General features: G+C 45.7%; 1 long non-coding RNA gene across 4 annotated transcripts in view; it reads right to left on the bottom strand.

Moving 5' to 3' along the window:
* Positions 1 to 10,825, bottom strand: part of LOC138285675 (uncharacterized) — a 251,710-nt gene extending 240,885 nt beyond the window's left edge. The window contains exon 1 of one of the 4 annotated variants that reach the window (XR_011201629.1): positions 10,057 to 10,825. This is a non-coding gene — a long non-coding RNA (uncharacterized lncRNA). The remainder of the gene's footprint in view (positions 1 to 10,056) is intronic. The other 3 variants (XR_011201627.1, XR_011201630.1, XR_011201628.1) reach the window with 3 other exon arrangements.
* Between the last annotated feature and the right edge of the window lie 5,085 nt (positions 10,826 to 15,910).

Genomic DNA, 15,910 nt, shown 5'->3' with positions numbered 1-15,910 from the left:
CTGACTTTCCCTGACTAGGATTGTGGTTTCTGCTTGACCAGGGTGCATACCTTTGTCAACCAGAAACTCAAATTCTAACCCTGCAGGGCATATTTACAAGAAAGTGGCGCATCAGCGCTGATGCTCCAGTTTTCTTGCGTCACCCAGCGCCCCCTGAAATGATTATTGTAGCCCTGTATTTCCTATATGTTAGAAATGGGGGCTTTGGTTGGCAGTCAGGTTACTGCCTGCCCAAGCAAGGACCCTCACACTAGTCAGGGTAAAAGAGAATCACCCTCAGCTAACCCATGCATACCCCCTTGGTAGCTTGGCCCGAGCAGTAGGCTTAACTTCAGAGTGCTAGGTGGAAAGTATTTGTACCAACACACACAGTAACTTTATGAAAACACCACGAAATGACGCAACACAGGTTTAGAAAAATAGAAAATATTTATCTAAACAAAACAAGACCAAAACAACAAAAATCCACAATACACAAGTCAAGTTATCACTAAAAATGCAAAAAGAGTCCTCATGTAATTCTAAACACACACTAACACTGTTAGCATGAAAATGTACCTTGGTGCGTCAAAAATAACCCTGCATGGGCAAGTGTGTGTCAAAAAAGACTTGCGATGCATCGATTTTACTCACAAGCGAGACCTTGCGTCGTTTCTCCTTTCGTCGGGTCGGGCGTGCCATTTCTTCTCTCCACAGGAGAGCGATGCATCGATCCGGTCAGCACTCTTGGGCCCGGGCAGGCCATGCATTGTTTTTACACACCCAGAGGTGTTTGCGTTGGAAATCCAGCCGCACGATGATCCGAAAGCCATGCAGCGTGGGTTGCGATCTCACCAGCCTCTGTCCGCGATGCTGCGTTTTGTTTCCCCAGCTCCGTGCGTTGATCCTTCAGTCGCGTTGTAGGCAAGTGTCGATTTTCAGCCACGAATCCAGCAGCGTGTTGATTTTCCAGCCACAGATTGGAGTTGCGTTGATCTTTTCCCCGCGTGGCGTTTTGTGCGTGGATTTCTTACTCTTAGGCTGCCAGCTTCTCCTTTCAAGGTCCCAGGAACTGGATGGGCACCACTTGGCAGAGTAGGAGTCTCTCCAGAGACTCCAGGTGCTGGCAGAGAGAAGTCTTTGCTGTCCCTGAGACTTCAAACAACAAAAGGCAGGCTCTAATTCAAGCCCTTGGAGATCTTCACAAGATGGAAGGCACACAAAGTCCATTTTTTGCCCTTTTACTCTGGCAGAAGCAGCATCTGCAGGATAGCTCCACAAAGCACAGTCACAGGCAGGGCAGCCCTTCTTCCTCAGCTCTTCTCCAGGCAGAGGTTCCTCTTAGTTTCCAGAAGTGTTCTAAAGTCTGTGGTTTTGGGTGCCCTTCTTATACCCATTGTCTCCTTTGAAGTAGGCCTACTTCAAAGCAAAGTCTCTCTTGATTGTGAAATCCTGCCTTGCCCAGGCCAGGCCCCAGATGCTCAGAGTTTGAGTCAGAAGATTTTACGTTTCCTTTCGCTCCTCTATTAAACTCACCTTCACTTTTTAATTCTTCTCTCAGTACTGGTAAAACACCATAGGAACGGAAAACAGAAATAGTTACTCCTTTGATAAAAAAAGTAATAAAATCAATATTTGAGGATCTAATTGCACACAGTTAGGGTATGGATCTCAATAAAGTGAGGATGCGTGATCTGCTGGCTAATAAAGGGCAAACAATCACAGCTGAACTATTACTGTAATCAATTTGTTCTTGCAACGAAACCACCTCTATAGCTTTGTCGTTGCCTTCTAGGCTTAACCTAGTTTGATAATCTGAATTGTTCCTTTTACTTTTTTATATAATTAAATTAATGAATTAATGGCTCAATTAGATCAGACGTCGTAGAAACGACACTCTCCTTCTGTTAAGAACTGTCTACCTTAGTGTCACAAGATTCAGATTTAGCAAAGACATGATGAACTTTCCCATGCCAAGTGTAACTTTGTATACTTTTTGCTCAACCTCAAGTTTTCCAACATATTTTTTAATTTCACAGTTGTTGCTGAGTCGTATTTTTCTTTTTAATCAGAAAATCAACCAGCACGAGTTTCCCGAATACCTCCACATTATCTAATTCAGGCTAACTTTGTCCTTACTCTGCCAGAGTTAAATTATGTGGTCTGTCTAACGCAAACTCTTTTTTTTCAAATCACTCCTGGGATAGATTTAACTGGCCTTGAAATAACAGGGAAATCAATAATATTTACACTACATAATTCAGGGTTGTTATTAATGGTACATATCCCTTGGGCTACTGCTATCATTTCACGGGGTAGTTTTGCTAATAGACCCTTAGCTCAGTTAAGAGTGATTTGTGCTACATTACTTAAAAAACCTAAGGAGTTCATCAGCGTTGTATGTGAACTAAAATATTTCACTTTGAGTGTCATAGACAGACAAACAAGCGTAGTCAGTTTCAGGTTCATCACTGTAAGCAACATGAAAGTAGGGACATTTCTGAACATTCTCTGATGAAGAACACTTAGCACAAATGTTCAATGAATTAAGTTGTTTTATGGAATCAGATACCAGCCCTGCTGAATTATTGAAAAACTGGACCAGTGCATCTTGTGTAAGTTAAAGAACCTTAGGCCAAATGAACTGATATTTCTGCTAACCTGACTACATTTCTGAATTGCAAATGAATTGCAAACTAATTTGCAATTGCAGAATCTGCGCACAGCAAATTAGGAAACACTGGAGAAAGTGCATTCGTAAATATAGCACCACATATAAAATGAATAGAGAACATAAAATGAGACTCTGAATTGCAACTTCCAAATAATGATTCTCAAATTGAGAAACGCTGAAATGTATGACAAAACGTTCACAAAACAGCGAATTGACTGTGCAAATAGCCGTCAAGTTGAAGCCAGAGGTAACCACGTCTTTACGATAAGACAAGATCCAAAATTCACCAACGACTATTTAAGTGACAAGCATGTGTGCCATGGTCAGACACGTGTACATTCTGACAGCCCAGCAGAAGGAAAGAAGGAGAAGGTAGAGAAATTTTAGGCAGAAAATCACAGGCTTTGACACAACAGAGGAGAACGCCTATAGAGAGTGCAGGCTTAGCAGGCAAGTCAATTTATACATCATAGAATGCTTTTCTGTGCTAAGCAGATATACACTGGGCATTCAGCCTACACCCACAGATGCGGTGCCTTGTGTGCACCACACCAGCTAGCATCAGGAAGCTGCCAAGGCACAATAGCTGTGACTGTTGCCATGTACAAACAGGCTTACCTAGGGGATTAAGGACATGTTTGAATGCTACTTTGTCGAGATTCCAAACACACATTGTTTTTCCGGTAGTACAAATTGATTTCAGGGCACCATGATGGACTTTTGCAGGAATTCACAATTCTCCACTGTAATAGGCTGTGTTAACGGCACACCTTGATTTTTTCCTCCTTTGAGAGAGAGTATCTATAAAATCAGAAAAAGCAAGCAGTCTAAAACCCAACATGGTGTGCAATGCAGAGTGTCTCATTACTAACATTGTGGAATGTTATCTAGCATTGGAACACGGCTCACACATGTTCTTCCACCGTGCGCACTTGTGAGAGGAGAGCTGGGAAACGGGTGGTTGTGAGGTCAAAGGCCACCACTGAACACCCAGCCCGAGTGTCAGTGCCTGCCAACAACCGATGTCTTTTACCATGTTGGTGAAGCCAGACTCCACAGCCATGGAGGGCAAAGAGGTATGATACACGACACAAGCAGAACAAATTTGTGGTGGGTCTTTTGTTTGTCACACTGGAAGGCAGATGCCGCTGTTTACAGAGTGGTAGGGTACCTGTGTAAGAAAAGTTGTAAAAGCATTGTTTTATCTTCTTGATGTTCTAATTCAGTTACCACAGATGCCTATACCATAATTCTGTCTGGTTGCTCCATTTGGTTTTGCAGCCTTTTTTCCTCCCCGTATGCTGCCGTTATCCAGCTGGCCATTTCTGTTTCCCATAATTTAACACCCGGAGCTATGCATCTTTTCCATTGTAGTCTGAGCCTTCTTTTTCCCAACACAGTCCCCAGTTCCACTATTTTATGCATTGTGCGGATGCCCGTGGTGGAAAGTATCCGCCCTAGTAGATACAGGCAAATACTGGGTCACAATGTCATTCCTGTCGGTGTGATCAGTTTTTGTGTTACCTTACCCCAGATTTTCTGTGTTCCTCTACATTCCCACCACATACGTATGTTTGTAATAAAACTGACTTCACATTTAGGGCGGGTAACATTGTTTTCTGTACTTATTCTGTGCCCCAGTTGAGGGGTTACATATGTTCTTTGTATACATTTGCATTTGCAAGCTTGACCTGGCATTTCTAGGGGCTTTTTGGTAGTAGGTATAGAATTTTTTACCAGACCTGCAGTCGTAATTCTTCCATGAGGTATTAGTGCCAAGATTTTTGCAGTCACTCTAGCTTTATGTTTTCTGAGTGTATATTACTTTGCATAGCTTTGCCCTTCTCCAGTGTCCTTTGATTACTGGTTCTTTCATCCAGATATTCCTAATTATTGTTGTTATAGAAATCTACAAACACCACTACTAATCTCCCTTCTGTATACATGTCTCCTAGCTGTTGAGGAATCCTGCGGGTGATTTCTTCTGCCATGAACTTTGGTACTGTTAGGTAAAGTGCGGAACGCTATATTGACAGTTGTAGAATGTACATCTATTTGTACTCTTTTTGTTTTACTCCCAGGTTTCACATCTTTAATGTTGTCTGTAAATGTATAGGCTGTTTATTAACCGATTTCCAAGTCAATAGTGGTAAGGCTTCTGGTGCTATCGTTTGTACCTGTATGAGTCTTGCTTTGTCTCCGACAATCACGGTATGATAAACTGAAGTTGTCTGACCCTGTAGAATGCCCTCACATCGGGGACCACCATTCCTCCTTCCTTCCATGGAAATCATCAGACTTCCAATGTGATCCTTCGCTGCAGTTTCCACTTATTTGAATACCTAGATGACTAAAAAGGGTCCACTGCACTACCAAAAGGTAACTCTCGCTGTCGCCCTCACTAAACACCAGAATAGGGTACAGTACACATTTGAGTAAGATTTAACTTAAAGCCCAATAATGTCCCCTCCTCTACATTGTGTTTTCTTTTTCATGTCATGCCTCAGCTGGGTTTTCAACTGCTAATAAAATAATGATTCTATAAATAATATTAATTGGCAAATAATAATTTAACCTTCAATAGATAGTGATGTATGAACTTATTTAGCCCTAGAAAAAGAAGCTATCTTGCTTGCATCAAGAACGCAATAAAACTATAGACTGGATTGGCGGCTAAGAGTAATTGCAAGGGGCTGAGATTGAATGAAGCAATCTGCCTCCTTATGTCTTGTTTTCTCCAACCAAGCCACCTCAGTTTGGACCCAGCCATATGCAAATCAGTCTTGACCCTGTTCCCCATGGGAACAGTCCAGCCCGATATGCCAAGCCAGGTCCTCCATGGGCTGGTGGCATGGTGGGCAAAAAAACAATGGATTAAACCCATTGTGACTGTGGGTGAATTTTTGCTTTGTTCAGCATTCAGTCCATCATCTGTCCTTTTACATTTAGAAAGCTGGCTTTTGTTTGCCATAGCCATTTGGTGCCTGCAGCCTGTCTCTGGTCACAGGCTTGGGTGTAGTTGGCAGTTGGGTGTTATTTATTCCTCCTAGACAGCTACACACAATGGGAGACTAGGTGTGACTTGATGGGCCCGGCTGGGCAGGATGAGACCAAGCCCCACTTACATCTGAATAGGCTGTGTCCTGTCCACACACAAAGGGCTGCAAACCCCATATAGTTAGTATGAAGCCAGGGTGTGGAGGGCAGTACATCTGTGCACTTCAAAGGCAAGATTTTAAAGTATCCCCCAAACCAAAGGCTGAACTGGGTATGAAAACTGTACCTCAGTTACCAACAGTCTAGTACACTTCTTAACATGTTGATACTCTGCTAGGAAGAAGGACTGCTGTCTGATAAAGGACTACCACTCGTTGGACTACACTCTGCTGGACTCCTGCTTTGCTGTGCTGACCTGTTGCCTGCTGCCCTCTTGCCTGGATGTTACAAGGACTCGACCTGCATCTCTACAACCCAGAACCAACGCGTCATCTTGGCTGAAAAACATATCTTTGTCATGGATATACGCAAAGCTCAGTTACCAGGATTTCAGTAGCTGGCCCACGCTTCTTTGTGGTCGGCCTGAAGTTTTGACTTTGTACTATCTGGCGAAACCAGATTCCCCAGTTGGCACTTTATATTTCTAACCACTTCTTTGCAGTTTATTCTTTAAAAATTCATAACTCAAGTTGTACTAATGGAATTTTTTCTTATGGTTTCATTTTATTCATTACATTAAGTTATATTCTTCTAACTTGGTGAGGGATCCTTTTCTTCTGGTGTTTGCCCCTTATAGTTTTGAAAGTGTTGCACAAATACTTTACTCATAGCTTTGAAGTTAAGCCTGACTGCTCTGTGGCAAGCTACCAAGGGGTGAGCACAGGTTAATTTGGGGGTTTACTTGTGTTTTTCCCTGACAATAAGTGTGGATGCTGCCTGACCAGGGTTCACACCCCAGTCACCTGCCAACCCAATTTCTCACACAATGCTAATGTAGCTATTTCTATGTGCGGTACAATGAATGAGAATAACACATTACAGCAAAAAAACGAAAGAGTTTCACTTTCTTTAATCAGTTTTAAACAAACTCAATTCAATTGAGTTGACTCTGCGTTTAAATTGCATCTATGGAATCATTATGGCAGTTTAGCATGAGGCTCTTTGCATGATAGTGTATAAACTACCTTGAGGCAACTCAAATTGCTTTACACAATGAAAGCTTTTTCCTGGATTGAACTTTCTAAAAGTCCTGCTAGTGATGGGGCTTTTCAGGTACACAATGGCAACAGCCTGCTTGCCAGATAACTATAAATACAATGAACTCCTGAAAGTTTCCGTCATGATTCCACCCAAGAATTTATAATGTCTCAGAAAGTTTGAGAGAATCTCACCCATTCTTAAAGACTACTCTTGCCAGCTCTGCTAGTCTGCATCCCCTTCAAAGGTTTTGAAACTCCCACAAAATATTAATCTCATTCTACCATATTTCACAAATATCATTAAGGTTTCTGAGGGCTACTGGCAGCAGCAACCTAATACAATTCAAGACAAAAAATACAAGACGCCAATCATTTCCTTGCTGTGCTCTTAGTTTTTTGAACTCCATTTCCACTCAAGCCCTGATCATGAGTGTGCAAGGGCCTCCTGAACTGTTCGCTAATTGCAGTTTATTTGGGGTTTGAGTTGCAAGTTGCATAGTTTACTGTTTCTGCTAAATACAGAATGTGATAAAGTTTACTCCCTTTCAGCCTAACCTACTGGAATTTAACAAGTGAAAAGTGTACAGTATTTCCTGGAGCATGCGGATTTTAATACGGTAGATACCAATATCTGCATGTTATTCCCTGAAAACGCAGAATTGAAACAATTTTGTGCACCCAGTAAATTTCAAACCCTGGGAGGTTTAATTTTATCAATTATGATGAACAACGCACACTTCTCTGGGACACTCATAATCATATTCAAAACTAATGACCGTTTAGTTCAATCAAAAGCAGATGTAACTCCGCTGGTAACGTCCCATGCGCACTCTGCATCCCAAATCTCACCCACATCTTCTTTACTCCTCCCTTTTATCCCCATCTTTGTACGGCGCTCTGTTATTCGCATTTCAAAAATCAAATTAATCAAATTCGCTCTTCATTCAGTTTCTATTGCGAAACCATAAAAGCACACATGAAATTCAAACAAAAAATGTAAAACTGTGATCACCATTGCTAACGAATAAACTTTTCGTATAGCATTAAAAACAAAGTTAATCGCCCTGTGAGCATTCACAACATTTGGTAAAACTAGCTCATCTGGCAACGTTTGTAAATATAAAAGACCGAAATGAACTTGTGAAAAGCCTCTCCCTTTAAGTAAAGGTACTAAAAAAAAGTTTCTAGTTACACGATAAAACTTACAAAATATTACCAAGTGCAAGGTGTTCTGCTGAGACCTGCTGTCACAACCAGAGAGCAAAAATCATAGCAACCTCTAGGAGAACCTACAATCAGGTGAAGGAGATTGAGTCTAAATCTCACACGCAGGAATCTCTCCCTTTTGTTTTTTTACAACTGTTAAGTAAGACTCAACACCCAGAGTGGTTGTGACCAAACCTTGATTCCAGACTTGGGGTTTCAAGAACTCTGTTCCCTCTCTGATCCTCCCTGCCATCTCAATAAAACACTCCTTTACCCAGTTGTAGTCCCTTCTACCGATGCCCTCAGGATTTGAAATAACTCCGGTCTCCCTAAAATAGAAAGAGCATCCCTGACATACCTAAGCCATGGTATATTAAGTGCACCATCCATTAACAGGCAGTCCTTCAGAATTAAGTGGTTAAAGCTGAGTTCTTCCCAAGACCAAATCCTGACGCATGACAATTAAGGATGAAGAGCTATCAAATCACTGAGGTATTTAACCTCAAGCTCTTCATGCACACCAAATGAGGGGGTGCTTTGTGGCAGTGCTTAATTTGTAAATAAAAACGTGCCGGTGCCCAAAGCCCTCCACTTACACATGCGGCTGCTGCAATTAAATGTGGAAATACGGATTACTGAGGCGGCATAATCCTGAAATCATCTAGGGCCTCTTCAATCCATATAAAGCCACTCCCTGCCCCTTCAGCTCACTCTAGTAGCTTTCTACTTTCTCCCTTTGTGAGGCTTTTTCGTTTTTCTCTTCCTCCATCTTTTGCATATGTGTTTCGTTCGTAGTAAATGCTTGGAACAGAAGAATAAGCCCCGGCCCTCAATAATAAGTGCCGGTGCTCAGCACCAGAAACAACAAGCACAGATTATGCACTGCTTTGTGGGACACAGAGAATGCGCCAGAGAAACTGATTTTCTTCAATCTGTAGACCCTGAATGCCCTGTAGCCCTAAATATCACACCAATACAATACTTTTGACACACACATAGTCTGGTAGATTTTTATTAAGGTCTTAAGTCATCTACTACCAATTCTAGTGGCAAAACTAAAAATGGCACCTGTTGACTTCCTAAGATCCTGCCTTTTGTCCACTACCAAAGGCTTGAGCTCAGCTTGATGTCAAACAGCACCCCCAAATAAGAGAAGCACTGCAATTTTCTTCAAGAGGTGATGATTCAGCAAAAAAGTCTTGGTTCAGATTGATTTAGGTCGCACCACTATGATAAATGATTCACAGATAGGTCCAGATCCCTCATGAAGGACTCAAAGGAATTTAGCAGGCTTTGCAACCCGCTGACGGTCCTTGCCATCAAGACTGCATCATCCGCATAAAGAAAGACAGGCACAGAATGTGTGCCCATTAAAGGCAATAAGAGTTTGTGGTGATTAGAGCCTGTTCTAAACCATTTATATAAAGGGAGAAAATAAATAGGGCCAGGATACACCCTTGATGGACCCTCCAACTCGTCCTTAATCTCTTAGTACATGCTGCATCATTTGTGTATCTTTCTGATGCCAAAGTATTTGCAGGGCGGTCTTGTAAGAAGTAAACAATATTAGAATCCACCCCCAACCCGAGGAGGATGTTCCACAGCTTGTTGCAATTAGGGCAAACAAACATTGCAGTAAGGTCTGCAGAGAGCCACCTGGGCTCTCCTTTGTTCTGTATCTGGTTCCGCGCGTGGTGACATAGCACGGAACCGAGGTGTTATAATAAAGTCGGGGCTGCGCTGACGCAGTTACCCCCTGAGACCCTAACCAGGCTGCCCGAGTCGTACTTACATCCGCACCCATCTGTGCCACCGAGACTTTACATTGGCGACGAGCAGGATTGCAAGTACACATGAGCCATCTGCGACGCGGAAGAGAGAAGGAGAAAAAAAGCACAACGCCACATGAGGAATTAGCGCTGCACACCCCATGACGCCGGTGAGCGGCAGGTGCCGCCATTTCCCCTTCGTCGTGAGCAAGAGGCTGTAAGGAGCGCCCACCTTCTCACCTGGTGTGGAGAGGTTCAGTCCGGTGGCGGCGGTCTCCCTCTCAAGGAAGGTGAGGTGCTCGTGTGTTCTCCCCGTCCGTCGCACTGTGAAAAAAGAAAGGCCATGTAGGCCAGACAGAGGGGCCCGCCCCGTGAGCCTCACCTGTGTGCGCTTCTGGAGCTGCCCCACCGGCAGGAGACGAGTCTAGGAAGTGAGTGTTGCCAGGCAACGGCAATACGCGTTGTTGGTGATCCCAGCTGGCAGAGGCCCTGGAAGCAACACGCGAGCAACGTTAACAACGGTGGAGGGATGTGGCCCTCCAAAAAAAAAAAGGAACGACCGGCAAAGTGAGTGCCCAATAAGGAAGGGCTGAGTGAGTGACCAGAAAGGAAGGGCTGTGCAAGAAAAAAAAAACAACAAAGGAAAAAATAATAATAAAATAATAAGAATAAGAAAAATAAAGGAAGAAGGGGTGAGTGCCCAGAAAGGAAGGGCAATACAACAGAGAGAAAAAAAACACACAAAAAAACAAAGAAAAAAAATAATAATACAACAATAAGAATAAGGAAAATAAAGGAAGAAGGGGCGAGTGCCCAGAAAGGAAGGCCTGTACAAGAGAGAGAGAAAAAAAAAAAGAAGAAAACCAATCTGTAGGTTGACACGAAGGCTGCAGCCAACCAGTGAGGGCACGCAAAGAGAATCAACATGAGCGCGCCACCACAAGAGCATCCACAAGTCCCACCACAAGAGAATCCACAAGCCCCTGTGCGTCCAAATAACAGCGCTCACTCCTCAGTCACATCGTTGCCACCGTTTAGCCAACTGGTTGATCCGGCCACAGCATCGCCAAGATGGCGCCTATGGTTGAACCGATTAGAAAACTACTTCTGCGCCACCAGAGAAACAGATGGGGCCGTGCGTAGGTCTCTCATGCTGCTCATGGAGGGAGACGAACTCCAAGAGCTGTTTGATGCACTCCCAAACACCGGTGATAAAGCGGATTTCAACACGGCAGTGGAAGCACTGAACAAGCATTTTGACCCACAGCTGAACTCAGACTTGAACGCTTTAAACTCCGGCAGGCTCAGCAAACGGATGTTGAGTCAATGGATATGTTCTATGCATGACTATGGAAGCTAGCAAGCTCGTGCGTAGGCCTCAATCAGCAGGAGGAGATCAGGGCACAGATTATTCAAGGGTGCCGATCGAATGCACTTCAGAAACTCATCTTACGCCAGCAAGGCGTGCCCCTTGATGACATTTTGGTTTTGGCATGCTCACACGAACTATCAGCGGTGCGGGCGGATGCCATGGCGGCAGTAAGAGGGCAATCACTGGCCGCTGCGTCAAATACGCGTCCAGTCCAGGTGAAAGAAGAGCAGGTAGATGCTATCCAAACTAGTCAACCATCAGGACGAAAGGTGATCTATGGCAGACAAAACGCACGCACCTGCGAAGGTGTGGGTACGATCACAAACCACCAATGGTGTGTCCAGCCAAAGGAAAAACATGTGACAAATGCGGAAAAGATAACCACTTTGCGAGAGTATGCAGGTCTGACAAAGGATGGCAAGGGAACCCAAAAGGAAGGGACGCCAAGGTCAGAAGTGTGACTAAAGAAGCTGGTGATTCTGGCGAGACCACGACACAGAGGACCCCAGTATTCGGAGAGGACGAAGACAAAGACGTCTTTGTGATCTCGTTCACCAGTGGGAGACAACAGAAAAAGCAACCTACTCCCATGAGCAATATCCAGATCAACGGCAAGTCGGTGACAGTGCTCATAGATACAGGAGCATCGGTAAATGTGATGGATGAGACTCTGTTCAGGCAGTTGACCCCAGCACCATCTCTTGCCCCAACTACCACAAAGATTTACAACTATGGGTGCAGAGAACCGCTTCCTCTGAGGGGCTCGGTCGAGGTATCAGTGTCCAGCGGGCAGGTGTCAACACTGGCAAGGTTCTATGTGGTGGCTGGAGACCGAGGTACTCTGTTGGGCTGTCACACCACGGAAGAGCTTGAATTAGTATTCTTCGCGCGACAAGTATATGACTCCCACGCTGAGCGTTTGGTTGACGACTTTCCGCAGCTGTTTGAAGGCCTGGGAAGACTCAAAGGTAAAAATGACGCCCGTTGCTCTCTGACACAGACGCCTTCCGTTTCATCTACGACCAAAAAGGAAAAGGAACTACAGTTGCTTGAAGATCAAGGGGTGATCGAGAAGGTAGATGGGCCCACACCGTGGGTGTCGCCGTTGGTAATAGCACCGAAACCTAAGCAACCTGGCGCCATCCGTTTGTGTGTCGATATGCGCCTACCGAATAAGGCCATCAAAAGAGAGCGGCATATCACGCCTACGATGGATGATATCATAGCGGATTTGAATGGTGCACAGTGGTTTTCGAAATTAGACCTCAATGCTGGGTATCATCATTTGGAGCTGGAGCCTGATATTAGAAATATCACTACATTCTCAACGCATGTGGGACTTAGGTGATACAAGAGACTAAGGGGGTCATTCTGACCCTGGCGGTAATTACCGCCATGGCGGAGGTTGGTGGTAGCACCGCCAACAGGCTGGCGGTGCTCCGCCGGGCATTCTGACCGCAGCGGTACAGCCGCGGACAGAAGCGGAAAGCCGGCGGTGTACCGCCGACTTTCCGCTGCCCATGGGAATCCGCCATGGCGGCGCCGCTTGCTGCGCCGCCATGGGGATTCTGACAGCCCATACCGCCATCCTGTTCCTGGCGGTTCACCCGCCAGGAACAGGATGGCGGTATGGGGTGTCGTGGGGCCCCTGGGGGCCCCTGCAGTGCCCATGCCAATGGCATGGGCACTGCAGGGGCCCCCGTAAGAGGGCCCCAGAAAGAATTTCAGTGTCTGCTTTGCAGACACTGAAATTCGCGACGGGTGCAACTGCACCCGTCGCACCTTCCCACTCCGCCGGCTCCATTCTGAGCCGGCTTCCTCGTGGGAAGGGTGTTTCCCGCTGGGCTGGCGGGCGGACTTTCGGCGGTCGCCCGCCAGCCTAGTGGGAAAGCCAGAATGACCGCCGCGGTCTTTTGACCGCGGAGCGGTCTTTCGGCGGGAACCGTTTGGCGGGCGGCGACCGCCGTCCGCCGCGATCAGAATCACCCCCTAAGTTTTGGGGTATCCTCGGCCGCCGAAGTGTTTCAAAATGTGATTAGGGAGACGCTCTCAGGACTGCAGGGGGTGATTAATTTGAGTGATGACATCCTCATCTATTCCAAAACCCGAGAAGAACATCATCGACACCTAAAGGCTACACTGCAGAGGCTATCAGAGGCAGGGTTAACACTCCGCAAGAAAAAGTGTGCGTTTTATCAGACGTCAGTGGAGTTTTTCGGGTACGTGTTTTCAAAGGATGGTCTACAAGTGGACCCTCGGAAAGCAGATGCCATCCGCCAAGCACCGGTTCTGAAGAACACCCCAGAAGTTAGAAGTTTCCTGGGAATGGCAACCTATTGTGGGAGGTTTATTCCACAACTTGCGAGTATGGTGGAGCCTCTCAGACAGCTCACAAAAACTGGGCAAAGGTGGGAGTGGAGCCCGATGGCAGATAAGGTGTTTTCCGACATCAAGACAGCCCTACTAGACAAGTCAACGATGGCAACTTTAACCCTTGCCGATGGACTGAGGTGGTGGTAGATGCAAGTCCAGTAGGACTGGGCGCTGTTCTTCTCCAGGAGCAAAACCCGCAAGAGTGGGTTCCGGTTGCATATGCCAGCAGAGTGTTGTCTTCGGTTGAAACATGATACGCCCAAATAGAACGGGAGGCTTTGGCGATTCAGTGGGCGTGGAAAACTTTTCATCTGTATCTATATGGCCAAGAATTTCAGGTGGTGACCTTTAGTCGCACTGTTTGCCGGCTGTCCTCGTCTAGCCCCCCGCGAATAGAACGGTGGACTGTTTTGCTGCAACCTTACCGGTTTACTGTCGTCTATCGGCCGGGAGTGAACAACCCAGCAGATTATTTGTCTCGACACCCGTCCTTAACCCCGCCCGATGACTCACAAGAGAAACATGAAGACAGCACCGAAGTATTTGTTAACATGGTGGTGCAATCGGCATGCCCCAATGCCCTGAGTGTAGGAGACATTGTTGACGCCACCAAGGTGGATACAACACTCAACCAGGTCAAAGAAGCACTGGATCACAGGAAATGGAAGCTTTTCCTGGAAAAGACTAAAGTGGCCAATCATGAATGTAAAGCAGCAATGCAAGGGATGTGGAGGGTGTGAGATTAGTTGTCTACAGATGGACAAGGACTGGTCCTGCGAGGAAGGAGAATTGTGCTGTGTTGGAAAATGGGTTATTGGTAAGGGCAGGTAGGTTCCTACACCTAGCAACAAGCCACTAACCTCCACCTAGGTACAGTTAGGTCTCAGTAAATTAATCCCAGCTCAACCCTTGGTAGCTTGGCAACGAGCGTCAAGGCTTAACTTAGGAGACAGTGTGTAAAGCATTCAAATATCACAAAACAGTAATTAAATAAAACACAGGAAACAGTTTTAAAATCCAAAACCAATTTATAAAAATAGTTTATATTTTTATCTTTAAAATGACACAAAAACAATTAAAATTGGTTCAGGGGAACCGGAGAAATGAATTTTTAAAGAATTATTATTTTTCTAGAGCTTAGAAACAAAAAGCGCCAATCGGGTCATCTGGTTGCACCTCGACCGGGGCAAAGTCAAAGTTTCAGGCCGACCGCGATGGAGCCCTGCTCGGCTACAAGTCGCGGGAGGCCTCGGTTAAAAAGTTACCTTCTGACTTAGTCTTTATTTTGAAGTTTTTCTTCACCGGGACGAACCTGCCAGTTGAATCCGACCTCCTGGAGCCCTTGTCCGGATACGCGATGTGGGTTTCCTCGGTGGAGATTTTTACCTTCGGACTTAGTCGTTTTTTCGAGATGAAAATCCTTCGACCGGGGTAAACCTGGATCTTGATCCGACGTCCGTGGAGCCCTTCTCGGATACGATGGCTGGGAGGTCCCGGTCAACTTTTTACCTTCGGACTTAGTCTCTTTTTCAGAGGTTTTTCTTTACCGGGACGAACCACCAAGTCAGGCCGGGTCGCGGTTGAGGCAAGCCGGCTAGAATTTCCGCGGCGGGTCGGTGCCTCTCTGGAGCTTTTTTACAAAAAATTTCAAATCTTCTCCAAACTTCTGGGGCTTCACCCAGATGTTCTTTTAAGGTTCTTTTGGGGTCCACAGCTCACCCCAAGGGTCCAGAAGTTCTGTGATGGTCCTTGGGGGGTGCGGACTTCAACTCCCAGAATGCACCTGGCGCAAACTCCTTTTTGGCCACTGGACAGTGGTCAGCTGGTCACTTTCTTCAGGAGTTGGTGCAGGGGACTCTGGTTAGCAATTTTTCACCTGTAGCAAACAGGGAGTCCCTCCTTGAACCAGTTGAAGCCAGGCAAAGTCCTTCTTGTGGTGAAGCCCAAGTGTGCAGCTGGTGCAGTCCTTCTGAGTGCAGGTTCCAGGTGCAGGCCAGGGGTCCAGCAGGGCAGTCCTTCTTCTCCTTTAGTTCTTTTCTTCTTGAAATCTGGTGGGGATCTGAGGTGTGGGGGCAGGTCTGCCAGTTTTATCCTTGCTCCTGGGTGAAAAGCAAGGGGGTCCTGGTCCTCCAATCAGGTACAGGGTCGTCCCCCTGTGATGACCACTTCCTGGGAAGTGTGGCAAAAATCCATCCCAAAAGGCAACAGTCTCTAAAAATCCAACATGGCTGAATCTGATTTTTGGAGGTTACATCTGGCTGAGCCCACCCACTGGTGTGGCTAAAAATCATAAACACACCCCTCTCCTGCCCTCTCCTAATATAATCAAGGGGGCACCTAG

The sequence above is a fragment of the Pleurodeles waltl genome, chromosome 3_1 (genome assembly GCF_031143425.1).
Source record: "Pleurodeles waltl isolate 20211129_DDA chromosome 3_1, aPleWal1.hap1.20221129, whole genome shotgun sequence".
NCBI classification, from domain to species: Eukaryota; Metazoa; Chordata; class Amphibia; order Caudata; family Salamandridae; genus Pleurodeles; species Pleurodeles waltl.
This window is presented reverse-complemented; position numbering and strand designations above follow the sequence as displayed.